We start from the raw sequence: 12,176 nt of genomic DNA on the forward strand, positions 1-12,176 counted from the left end.
CGGATCCCCGCCGGATCCCTGCGGAGGACACGGAGAGAGCCGCGGGATCCCCCGCCCCGCGCCCGCCCGCGGATCCCGCTGCGAGCACAGACTGTCGGGTTTCCCCCGCTCCCTCCTCCCTCCGTGAAAGACTTTTTGCTGGATCCTCCTCCCCGGATCCCCCTCCCCGCGCTCGCTCCTTCCTGCGGGAGCGGCCGCCGGATCCTCCTCCCGGCCCGGATCGCCCGCGGGGTCCCTGCGGAGCCGCGGACCCTCCTCCCCCGGCAGAGACACCGCTGGATCCTCCGCCCCCCCGGAGCTCCCGGCGGGATCCTCCTCCCGCCCGCAGCCCCATGTGAGACTCCGCGTCCCCCCCGGTGGCTCCGCCGTGGTGTTTTATTTTTCTCTCTCCCCCTCCTCTCCCTCTTTTATTTTGAAGGGGGGATCCATCTTAAAACTCTCTCTCTGTCTCTCTCTTTTTTTTTTTTTTTTTTCCGCTGGATCCCGGTTTCTCTTTTTTGATTTGCACTTTTTGAAAAAGCCCTCAGATGCTCCTCCATGTGGACTGAGAACCCATCAAGGCACACACAACACGAGAACTCATCCCGATCAACTCCAGATCCTGGCTTTTCGTGGGTTTTGCTGCAACACATAAAAGCAAACTTGTATTTAAGACACACTCGTGCAAAAATTTAGCTGGGGACTTGAACGTGTATTTTGTCTTGGTTTCTTGGTCTTGGTTATATATATTTTTTTGTTTGTTTTGTTTTTATTTTTGCTTCACTGGAAGTCAAAAGCTTGTTTTGGAATTGGACCTGCTTTTGCTGCACTTCTCCTCTGGGCTGGATAACACTGAAGCTCTTTGCTTTTCTACTTGGATAGTGTTTTCCTGTTGATCTGTTGGTGTTTTTTTTTTTCATCTCCTGTGTGGCAGACTTTTTTTTTTTTTGTGAGGGGGGTAAACAAACGACAACAACAAAAAAAACTTAGTTTTTTTGGCCGTGTGAGATTTTTTTCGTATTCAGATTCGTGAAATTACGGGTACACTTACAAAAAAATTTAAAAAAGAAGCATTAAAAATAAGAAAGGAACACGTCAGAAAAGACCCCTACACGGTAGACAAAATACTCACTTGTTTCCTTACAGCAAGACTGAATCGAAAGCTGCCAAAGAGCCCCATAAAGAAAAGACTAAAAGGTAAGAAGGGGTAAGAGCCTCTCTGAATCCGGGCATGGTAGAAGTTAGCAGGGAAGAGACCTGCTAAACTACTGCATTCCTCCTTTTCTCAGAAGTGTAAACCAGATTATTATATTTTTGTAAACTGCTTATTAGTCAGTGAAGCAAGTAACACCCGGAAACACTTCACAATGCATTTGTTTTTATACTTTTTTTTTTTCCTGTGAACTACTTGCGGATTGTTAAAATAATGCTAGAATTAATTCTGTATCTTTTTCTCTGTCCCTTTTCCCAGTTGCAGTCGCTGTTTTTCACCAAACAGCGGTTTGAAAAATACCATTTGTAAGCGTGTTGTGCCACTCAGACACGACACGGTAGCAGGTTCTGCTGCAAGGCATGACCGTGTGCTCTTGGTTTAGAACTTACACGTGTGAAAATCATCGCAGAGCGTGTTGGAAACGATCCCAGGGCTGAAAAATTGAGGGCATGGCCAGCGGTGCTGCTCTGTGGGCGAGCAGATGAGCTCCAGCTTTGTCCTTCGTGGCAGCTTTCTCTTAAAAGTTAGAATATCTGGATTACGGTTTTTGTTTTTTTTTTCCTCTTTCCCCCCAAGGAATGAGGCTGTGGGGGTCCGCAGTAATTTTCTCCTGAGTATTCAGAGAGATGTTCCTCTAAACCTGAAACGTCCAGGGGCAGAGAGAATATGAAACAGAGTTTATTCCTTTAACTGCGACGCAGAATGGGAGGAAAACGGGGAGGGCTCAGTTGTTAACCTGAGAAATCTTGAAACACTGGAAGTTTATTAATTGTTTGAGGCTTCTTTGTTTGTATCACAAGTTTGTGTCAAAGGTTAATCTTCTTAATATGTAATTAGTTGAAGGTTCAATTATGGGATTTATTGAACTCAGTTGGGTTTTTTCTCCCTGTTTTTCCATTAAATGTAATGCTGCTGGTCTTTGTGGCTAGTTTATTTTCTGCTACAACTCCACCGTAAGTGCGAGAAGAGATTTATTCAATTATTCTAACAGCCAGTTTAATTTTAGAAATAATCTTCAATACGTCATACCCATGTCTGTTGCATATTTTCCCTCTCGTTTGCATATGGATGTATCTGGCGAATTATGCTAATTTATATACAGAAATTTGCTTTGGACATTAGGCCGGTTAAGGTAATTAAAATTCCAATAAATCCCGCTGTTAGTGGGCTGGTCGATGGTGCAGAGCTTTAAATCAGGTGGGTGTCGGTGGTGCCGTGGACCTGAGGACAATGCCAGAGTGGAGGAGCAGGAGAACATCTGCACTGCTGCTGGATGCACTGGGGGAGGAAGGCATGGCTTCCAAATCCTGCCCTAATCCCATGCGGTGGGTGGGTTTTTTTTTTCGGCTTCACCTACGGCTGAGAATTTAAACGCAGTTTCCTCTCGGATATTACATTTCTTTATAATAATTTTCAAGAAAGTGGTGGGAAGGTACACGCAGATTCTCCCTGCTTCCCCCCTGTGTTTTCCAAGGAAACAGTAGGTGACTTGCAGCGGGTGCAGCCTGTGCTTAAAGCACATCACACAGTTTTCCACCACCTCAAATTCAGAAATCCCTGGGATGTCGGTCTGGCCGCTCCAGTGTGTTATTTGTGAGCTCAAAATGGTGTGCTGAGGAACCAGCCCCCGGATGCTCTGGCGTTCCTGCTCTGGCTTCTGGAATCCTTTCCAGAACATGAAAGCATCAGTGTCAGCCCTGCGTACGCCAGTGAGAAAACTGCTCCAGCCTGTGGGAGGCTCGGTCTGTCATTGGTAACACTGATGCTGCTTTTTGGGTGAGATTGTTGCTTTTTGGGTGAGATACAGAAGCTGTGTTATCCTCGGGTGTTGGGTAACCTTTGCTGCTTCCGAGCCCGGTGACTCAGTCTGTGAAGAAAGCTGTAGTAAATCAGATTATTTTGAACTTTTTTTAGGGAAAATGAGTGCTGAAGGGCAGCAGCAGTACTGTAAAAATGCCTTGCGTCGCTTTGTCCTTATCTTCAAAGGAGGAACGGATCATTTCTGACTTAAAGGGATCCGCCTGGCACGGAGCTGGTGAGATGAGGAAGGTTCATTTCAGTCCAGCCCCTGGAGAGCAGGTGCTGGCATCGGGAAAACTGTGCTGGAGCCAGGACTTGCTCCAGGGCAGGAGGGGATGCGTGTTGGTAGGGGCTGTTATTTTAGGCAATATTTTGTAGTTGTGTCTAAAGGTTTTGTTTGTAGTAGTGAAAGAAACAGGGCAGGCAAACCTTTTTAGTGGGAGCTCGTCTGGATTGCGGTAGGATATATACAGGAAATATTTATGTTGTTGTTCTCTGGGTGGATTGCCTTGTTGACAAATTTAGGGATCGGTATCCACCAGACTAAGAGCTGACTGGACCCGAGCAGTGTGTTACATACGAGTGGTTTACGTGTGCTCGTACGTGTGTTTTACAGCACTGGGATTATTTGGTAACTCGGCTGTCGGTGGTGCAGGGCATGATTCCCAGTGCCCGGGAATGTCCCTGTGGGCAGCCTTGGGCCGTGCCGTTCCCGTGCTGGTACAGAGGACAGTGGAGTTTGCTCTGGGACACTGCCCTTGGCTGAAGAACCACTTGGGGACCTGGAGGTTCACCTTCAGACCTGGCATCTCCCAAAATCTGATCCCCTGCGAGTGGCTAAGGTTTGCCTTCCCTGCCATTGCAAAGCCTGATGGACCTTGCTGGGATCCATGAAAACCCCCCACCTGTCTGGCTTAATTTCTTTTTTGTTATTCCAGGGTTTGTCTTTCATGTTAAAATAACAAGCTGTGCTTTTTGGTAGAGTTGTGATCTTTCACTGATGTTTAAGGGAAGGAAGGTAATTCTATACTTTTTCCTTTCAATGAGCTTTTTAAGACTTTGAAAATCATAGAACAAAATTCCCTCAATATGAGAAATAACATACTACTTTTAACCTGAAGATTCTTTGTTGAAGATCTCAAAGCCCTCACATTCCATACCTCTGCTGAGCTGGAGCAACTATAAAACAAGATAAAGGCTTTGTCAAGCAGGGGCTTATAATCACCTTGTGTCTTGGAGCAAACTGTTGCTGAGTGGCAACCTTATAGAAAGCTTAGCTTTAAATTAGTCTAGTAATAAAACCTTCTGTTTTTCATTCAGAAAGGCCATGAAATTTATTTACAGATTAACTGCCTGCTGTTAATTCAAAATAACCTACACTTCTCCAGCCCGTTCAGGTGCTCCATGCCATGGAGACTCCTTTTCTCTTTCGTGTTCGGGTTATTAAAAGCCCAAGGGCAGCGTTTACTTTCAGTTTTAGCTGTGAAGACTTAACCAAGAGCAGTGTATGTGGGAACGGGTAATATGTTAACTTAGCAGCTGGCCTCGCCGAGATAAACATGCGCTTTTCCAAATGCTGTCATCTGGCCCCTTTCCAAAACAAGCTGAAGGAGGAGGTCAGGGGTGGAGCCATCCTTTGCTTCAGTAAAAAGAGGCTTTCATTTGGAAAGAATTGCCAGAGCGTATTGACTACACGAGAAGTGCAGATTTAGAATGAAATGGCCAAACCTCCCTTAAGTAAAGCAAATAGTCTCTGGTGATGACTTAAATCTCAGTGCCTTGTTACACTGCTGCTTCTCTTTGAAGGTTCAGCAGCTTAAATGCAGGGTGCATTTAAAAAAAAAAAAATCAGTGCTTTATGGAGGACTTTGAACATGAGAACTGATGGAAAATGTATCATCTTTGGTTACAGCAGAGACCTGCAACACAAAAGTGCTATTGTTTTAATTGTTTAAAATTCAGATTACAAGATAACGGTAATACCATTAGAAGGTTTCCCTTTGGCCTGGAAGCTGCAGGTAGGAGTGTGTCGATCCCTCAGTATTAAAGATGAATGATAAGGAAACCTCTTAAATGCCTGTGACGCTGCAGTCTAGCCAATTTAGGATCAGCTGATGCCTTCTAGTGATAATGGCTTGAGGTTTTCAGCTGTATTATGAAGATATCAGCCAGGGCAAATAGTGTTTAGAGGAGAAGTATACTTTATTGAATGGGGAGATGATCTAGGAGTGACAGTAAATTGCATTACTAAATGATCTATGTGCTCTGTGCAGTCTCTTCACTGGCAAATGCTATTGGTGAAATGAAAGATGGTTATTCTTAATGTATGAAAGCAGAGGAATCAAAGTATTATTTGATCTTCCTTTGGGAATCTGTGCTGTTTTTGAAAACTGTCTGCCAAAAGCATGGCTTAGTTGTACACCCTAAATTCCCAAAGTAGATGTACTTACAGTTATTTTATCATTCCTTAATGATAGTTAACTTCTAAAATTACTTAATCATGGTTAACTTCACTGTGGCTTCACTCACACAGTTACAACTGTGTTTTCTGAAACTTTATTTCTGCAGCTTCCTGCCCTGTCACTAATATGTTTTAAAATCTCCCGCAACAAGATAAAAATATCTGAATTTGATCATAACAAAACTGCCTGTTCTTGCACAGAATAGCCACAGTGCTCCTTGAGGTTGTATCAAAGATGGTATCACTCGCAGAAAACACAGCAGTACTTGAAAACATGCATCTGATTCCTTTGTCTTTTTTTTTAAAGTGTAACATATCTCCCTCTTCATCCCAATGAAAAGGCTTCTGTCACTGCAGACAGCTGTAAAATAACGGGCTGTTCTTCCATCTCATGGCTCGGGGTACCAAGCAAATCCGAGTGAGTTTTGGTCTCAGCCCTGGGTGTGAATCAGCGCTGTAATTTTTCAGCACTGAGGTCTTGAACGTGGTTGTAATTCAAGCTCATAAAATATTCGAAGCCCTGACGGTCCCGAGCTCTGCTTTCTGGAGCTCTTCCCCGTGGGTTTGCAGCCAAGGATGGCTGAGAGCGAGAGCAGTTATCTGTGCTGCAGCAGTGATGGTTTATGGCTGGGTGCCCAGATTGTCTGGCTTTGCACACAGCTTTATAGTTTGCCTTTGAGGGCTGTGGAGGAGGTGGAAGTCATTTGTAATAAACAGCTATCTGCAGCCTGCTTTTTCTGGGGTTTGAAATGTACAGCCATTTAAAAAAAATTGTAAGGTAGATATGCATTTACTTAGATTTCGGTCAGGAAATTCTATGTTTATAAGCTCAATTATGAGAAATGTTAACAATTGCTTATTGGTTTATATTAAAAAATAGGTAATATTTATGCCTTGGATGTTTGGGCTGCTTTTAAGCTCTGAATTGCTAGAGAATGAGGTTGGGTTTTTTGGGTATTTTTTTATTTGAGAGAAAAATTGACTTGTCAAATCGGTTGGCATCCTTTGTGGTAATTAAGCCCCAGAGAAAAATATGTTTATACGTCTCAAAATAGTTATCATGCAGCTACCAGCTATAGGCTCATTTAGGAAAAGATAACACCCACCCCCCTTCCACCCAAGGAAAACAGCCACCCTGGGCTGTGAAGTGTTCACTGGCTGCTCATGGGTGTTTTCCAGAGGCAGATCCAGTCTTCCCCCCCCACCTGCCTCTCCCCAGCTTCTTGTTCATGAGGTCTGTGCGTGTTTTCCTGTGGCTTCCCAAAGGGATGGTGGATGCTGCCTTTGTTATGGTCTTGGCCAAGAGGAATCTCCTAGATTGGCATTAGCTGGTTTTTTTGGGTTTTTTGGTTTTTTGTTTTTTTTTTAACTGTGCTGTTTTCTTTCCTACTCCTTTTTTCCCTTACTGTGTTCTGTCTGCATGAAGTTTACAGTTTTGTCTCTCATACTACATTTCCAAGACTTCCCGTTGGGAAATGGGAGAGGTTTTTGTTTTGGTTGAGGGATAAGGGAGCACTGGCAGTGGCTTGGATACGTTCTGGGTGGTCAGTACGTTCACAGATCGATTGTTAGTCCAGGATGATTTCTGCCAAGTCTATTTTAGGCTCAGCCAGATATCTGTGTTGTGTCACTCCAATTTCAGTGCTGCTCTAGCCCTGGACTCTCAGGTCTTTTAGCTCTTCAGAATTCCAAAGTGTTTTGATGGCTGATGCTCCCGTCATTCATTGGTGCTGACAATGGAGAGCCTTGTTTTTAAACAGTAGCTGGTTACTGGTAAACAAAAGAGCATCAGCCCAATGCTTTAACACAAACCATTCTAGGAAAAAAAAAAAAAAAAAGGCAGTTCAGGGAGAATGCCAAGGAAAAAAAAAATCAGCTGTCCAGATGCATAATGTGTGACTGCCATTTTCCTGTGTTCCTACAAGGTCACTGACAGACCACAGAAGGTGGTCTTTGACGTGTTTTGTGATGTTTTTGCTTGAACTCAGTGTATGTTCACAGTAGCCTTGAGGATGATATTGTATATGAAATGTGAAGTTAAAAACTGTAGGAGCACTTGCAGGCATAGCCTAATGGGGTGTGTGTAAATCAAGTAAGACTCTTTACACAAGTGTATTACCAAAGCCAGTCCAGAGCAGGATTCCTCGTTATCCCTCTGCTGTCTGTCTTTATGTTTCAATTTTCTTCTTCTCAATATTTTTAATCAGTTGCACTTAACAACTGCACAAGCTTACTTAACACAGCAGAATTGCTTCTAGTGTTTGAGTTGTCTTGAATTTTCTCCACGTTGTCAGCCTTGAAATGGATGCTACACTTGAAAGCGTGTCTCTTACAAAAGATACTCCATCTCTGCAAATCTAATCATCCTTATCTCCTTATGGGGTCACGGCTGGAATGCTGTAAGTGCCCAGTTCTGTACCTCCTTCCTGTTCTGTGATGCTGAAAAAAACCTGCAGTTAGTTAAAAATAACCTGTAGGCATAAGAGTGCTGATCACATCTGCTCGTAACGTACCTCTCCATCTTCCTGCCTGTGAAATTATTTGTTTTCTCTTTGCTGATGTGAACTATAATGAGGTGTATGTTTATCTTCAGCCTTTTGAAAATAAATTAATGTGGAAGATGCAGCATCTTCTGATAAGGAAGGAGGAGAGCATGGTGGTAGCAAACTAAATGCTATTTAATGTGTTCTAGTATGATCACAGTAAAATATAACTGTCTGATCTGGGTGTGGAACTCGAATTTGGTCTGTCACAATAATAGAATTGCTGCTGCTGAGGAGCAGAGTCTCTGTATAAAGAGGTGAAAGATTTATTGTATGGGACTTACTGGAGCTTGGTGAATGTGTAATTTTTACTATTTCTGTTCTTCTAATCAAACAGAAGTCCCTCACTTTAGAAGAGCATGGTCCAATTAAGTGTTATTACACACCAGCAGTACATTATCTAGAGATGTCAGTCTTTATACTCTGGTACCACACTTACGTGTAGTAATTGAATAAAGCAATAGTTGGGTTAGTGGAGGGATGTTTATGTAATGATTTGCTTGAAAAAAGACCCTCAACTTTAATTTTTTCTTACGTTTGTGAAAATGAAATGTTCTTCACAGATTTCTGGAGGAAATACTGCAGTGATAACAAACCCCATTACTTTTGAAGCAAATAACCCAGACTTGATAGATATAGTCTGTTTTATCTGGGTGATATTGGAACTCTCTGATAGTCAACTGCACTGAAACTGTGATTCCATCTTCCCCCCATCCCCAATCCCTCCATCAGCATCTAGACTGATGCTCTTCTAGCAAGAGCTGCTCTTTCTGGAATTCTGTCTGCATCTCCCGATCAGATAACATACTTGGAGACATACTGGATATATTTCTGAGAATATTTGCTCCCCTGGGCATTTCATGCACTAAATGAAGGCATAAAATAGTTATTACTAAGATCGTAATTGACCATAAATTGATTTCCAAAGTGGTATTTACTGCAACTAGTTTTCCTGTCCTGGAAGATCATTTACAGCTATTTCCTCTCCCCATCTCTTCCCTGACCCTGTCTCTCCTCCCCCGTGGAGCTGCTATTCATTTGCTAAGTTGAAAAATGGATGAGGGCCCATTCTGATGGTGGATCTGATATTCTAATTTATACTCTTACTATTGAAAGCCAAGTAGAGGAACAGAGAGGTTTATTTCCATCAAGTTTTAAGGGTTACCTTTTCAGCACTGCAGAGCTACTCTTTTAAACTCTGATAGGTTTGTGGAGGGGAAAGGTGCTGCCTTGGATCGTGCTGTTTCCTTAACTTTGGATGATAAATCCTTTTCTGAATTTTGTGGACCCGGTTTCCAGCCTAAAGATAGGTACAGAGTAATGTAAGGGTTTCTTATCTCTTGAGTTATGTTGCTTTAGTAATTTTCAAAACAGCATTGCAGCTGAAGAGACAGTGGAACAAAAACTAAATAGCTTCAGAATGTGTTGAGTTTAAGTTGAATGAAATGATCATGGTGAGCAGTGCATTGATTTTTGTGGTTAAACACTAAATGTGTAAAAAGTGCACAAACAAGTAGATTTTCTTCGTTTGTGTTTAAACTTTCACGTTTTTGCAGTGCACGACTTTTAGTACAGTTTATTAGTCTATGGTGTGTTTTGTCTTCCTTGACTCGGATCAAATTTGGTGTTAACCTCCTGCAGAGAATTCCAGGACCCCTGACATTTTATTGTGACTCTTGATTAGCTCACCAGGGTTCCTGCTAAGAATTCTTCTTTCATTCATTTGATAAATTGAATTCCCTATTCACAGTGCCTTTAAATAGAATGGTATTTGGAAAACTTGAAGACAACAGCTTGAATGTTCAATGAGCTCACTCAGCAAATTTAAAAATGCAGAAGAAGGAAATTATGGGTTTGTGTATAAAACTTTTAAAAGAATGAATGTTTTATAAAAACTAAAGATTTGCATCTTCATATTCACTTTAAATGTATTTCCCTTTTGGTTTCTAAGACAAGGGAGTTATATTAACATCAGTTTTCCCTTTTTCATCCTATTTTTCCTTGTTATGTCAGGAGCTGTGCATTTGCCCATCATGTCTTTGTGGGAGCAGGTACAATGAGGTGACACACCCATGTAGTGGAACTTCAGCTTCCCAAGGCAAGGATGGTTGTGGGGTGGAGAGAGAGCATCTATCTTGTTCTTCATCTGGATTATGCCACTCACCACTTTCACTGTGCTGCACTGTGCAGTGCTCCATTCTGGGCTCTACAGCATGGCCTCATTCTTTTCTAATTCTGTATCTTGAGACACCTTCCCTGTGAGGCTGCTGTCCTTTGTCCTTTGATACCCCCATCCAGGACTGCAGCAGTGTCCTGCCCCTCCCACCACTTGTGCTTTCTGAGGTGACACTTGGGAGATCTCAGTGGTGGGATAGCAGAGGCCCATTCCCTGTATGGGATTCAGTCTTCCTAGAGACTGGTTTCTGCAGGCTTCTGCCACACGTCCATGAAATGACTTTAATATCATGGTAAACTGGCTGGAGGGGACTCAGGAGGTCACCTCAGATGGGCAGATCAGTGTTTAAGTCGAGTGACACGTGTGTGTCTGGTATCTGCTGCTCCTCACTGTGGTGTTGGTGTGTGCTGGTGTTATTCTTAGACTTGCCTGGTGCAGCTTCCCTGCCTGTGGGTAGGAATCAGGGAAGTGTCGATGCATTTTTCTGCTGTGCCCGTGGCAGGAATTCTGCCTAAAGGAGAGGTTTTGCTTCCAGACCTCATCTTCCTGGGCTTGTTTAATGACACTGGAGCCACTCATGAATGTGGACACACAGTGGATGTGTGTGCCTTTAGCTGAAGGTGTGTCAGCACCACCTTATTCCCAGAACAAGCACAAGAGTAGCACCATAAACATACCTGTCAGCAGTGTAAATTCTGTTTCCTGCTTTTTGATGCTCTAGGTTGTGTTGTCCAGCCCCTACTTGTGTGAGAGCACCAACCTCATCTTTAGCTCTGGCACTGTGCTTTCACCTCCTGCTGCTACCAAGGTGATTGGGCTCAGAAATATATATACATCACATGTCACTGTGAGGGAAGGGGGAAAGGAGAACTAGGGCTGTTAAATCCTTACAGGCCAAAAAGTGCATGATTTTAGTTGTGCAGACTTGCCATTTTTTTAACGAAGAATGGTGAAGGTGTAGCTGTGTTTGCTGGAGGGCTGTGAAGGTTTGGTGCTCCTGCCCTGCTGGCCTGCAGCACATGTTGTCCCTCCTGAGCCCATTACTGCTGGACAGGGGATGGGACAGGGGATGCTCCAACCAGCTCCACCAGCCTCTGGCCCTGGGAGTGGTCAGCTCTCAGAGCCCAGTGGCTGTGCTGCTGTGGCAAAACACCCTGTGGAGCTGCTGCTCCTGTTCCTATTTCCCAGCCTCCTACATTGCAATATCCCCATGTAGCTGCCCCATGAAGCAGTGCTCCTCTGACATCTCCTTCGAGTTCATCCAAATAATTTGGGACAGAAACTTGTCCATAGGTTGCTTCTGGGTCAGTTAATGGGCGATAACTCAGTTGGGCAGTCGGTCAGGGTGTGTTTGCCTCTGTTGGCACAGGGCTCTCATCTACTGAAGTATTTGCAGAAACCAAAATAGCAAACAGTATCTGGAGAGACAAATGCTGTGCTCTTGCTGAGCTGCTGGATTCCAAAGCTGTTTTCCTTTGTGCATTATGTCCCAGGAAGATTGGGGACGAGCTCTGGAGCAGATGCCAGATCAACTGCTGGTAACTATCATCAGGCCAGGGAGGGAGGCAGTGCTAGGAAAGTAAATCTGGTTATCTGCACTCTTCACAATATGTAGCTTAATTTTCCAATTGGTCTGTGTTTGCTGGGGGAGTAGAGTTATTTTTCATAGCACGTTTTGTGTTGTTTGTAGCCTGCTTTGAGTGGTGAATTTAATGGAAGCTTTTTTTGGGGGGGTGTGGGTTTTTTTCTCTTGGATCTTGCATAGCCTGAGTGGTGCACACAATGGGATACTTAAAGTCTGCTGGGGTGTTGTCAGCAGGCTGAGGGAGCAAATTCTGACGTGGTTCATGTCTGACATGTATACAAGGGTGAGAGGGTGAGGTTTGGTGAAGAGTGTTTTAGCCCATGCCCAGATTTACCTACTAACTCCTTAAGTTGCCCTAGACTGGAGGTTGCATGGGCACTAATAGTCCTGCACTGTGGAGCAAAACCTTCCCAGGAGAG

General features: G+C 43.7%; 1 protein-coding gene across 1 annotated transcript in view; it reads left to right on the forward strand.

The window, feature by feature from the left end:
- Positions 1-248: 248 nt before the first annotated feature.
- The window catches only part of TNRC6C (trinucleotide repeat containing adaptor 6C), a 98,311-nt gene continuing 86,383 nt past the window's right edge, over positions 249-12,176 (forward strand). The window contains exon 1 of the mRNA XM_032706417.1: positions 249-1,176. The gene's annotated coding sequence lies outside the window, so the exon portion shown is untranslated. The remainder of the gene's footprint in view (positions 1,177-12,176) is intronic.

This window comes from Chiroxiphia lanceolata, chromosome 19, assembly GCF_009829145.1.
Source record: "Chiroxiphia lanceolata isolate bChiLan1 chromosome 19, bChiLan1.pri, whole genome shotgun sequence".
In the NCBI taxonomy this organism is placed as follows: Eukaryota; Metazoa; Chordata; class Aves; order Passeriformes; family Pipridae; genus Chiroxiphia; species Chiroxiphia lanceolata.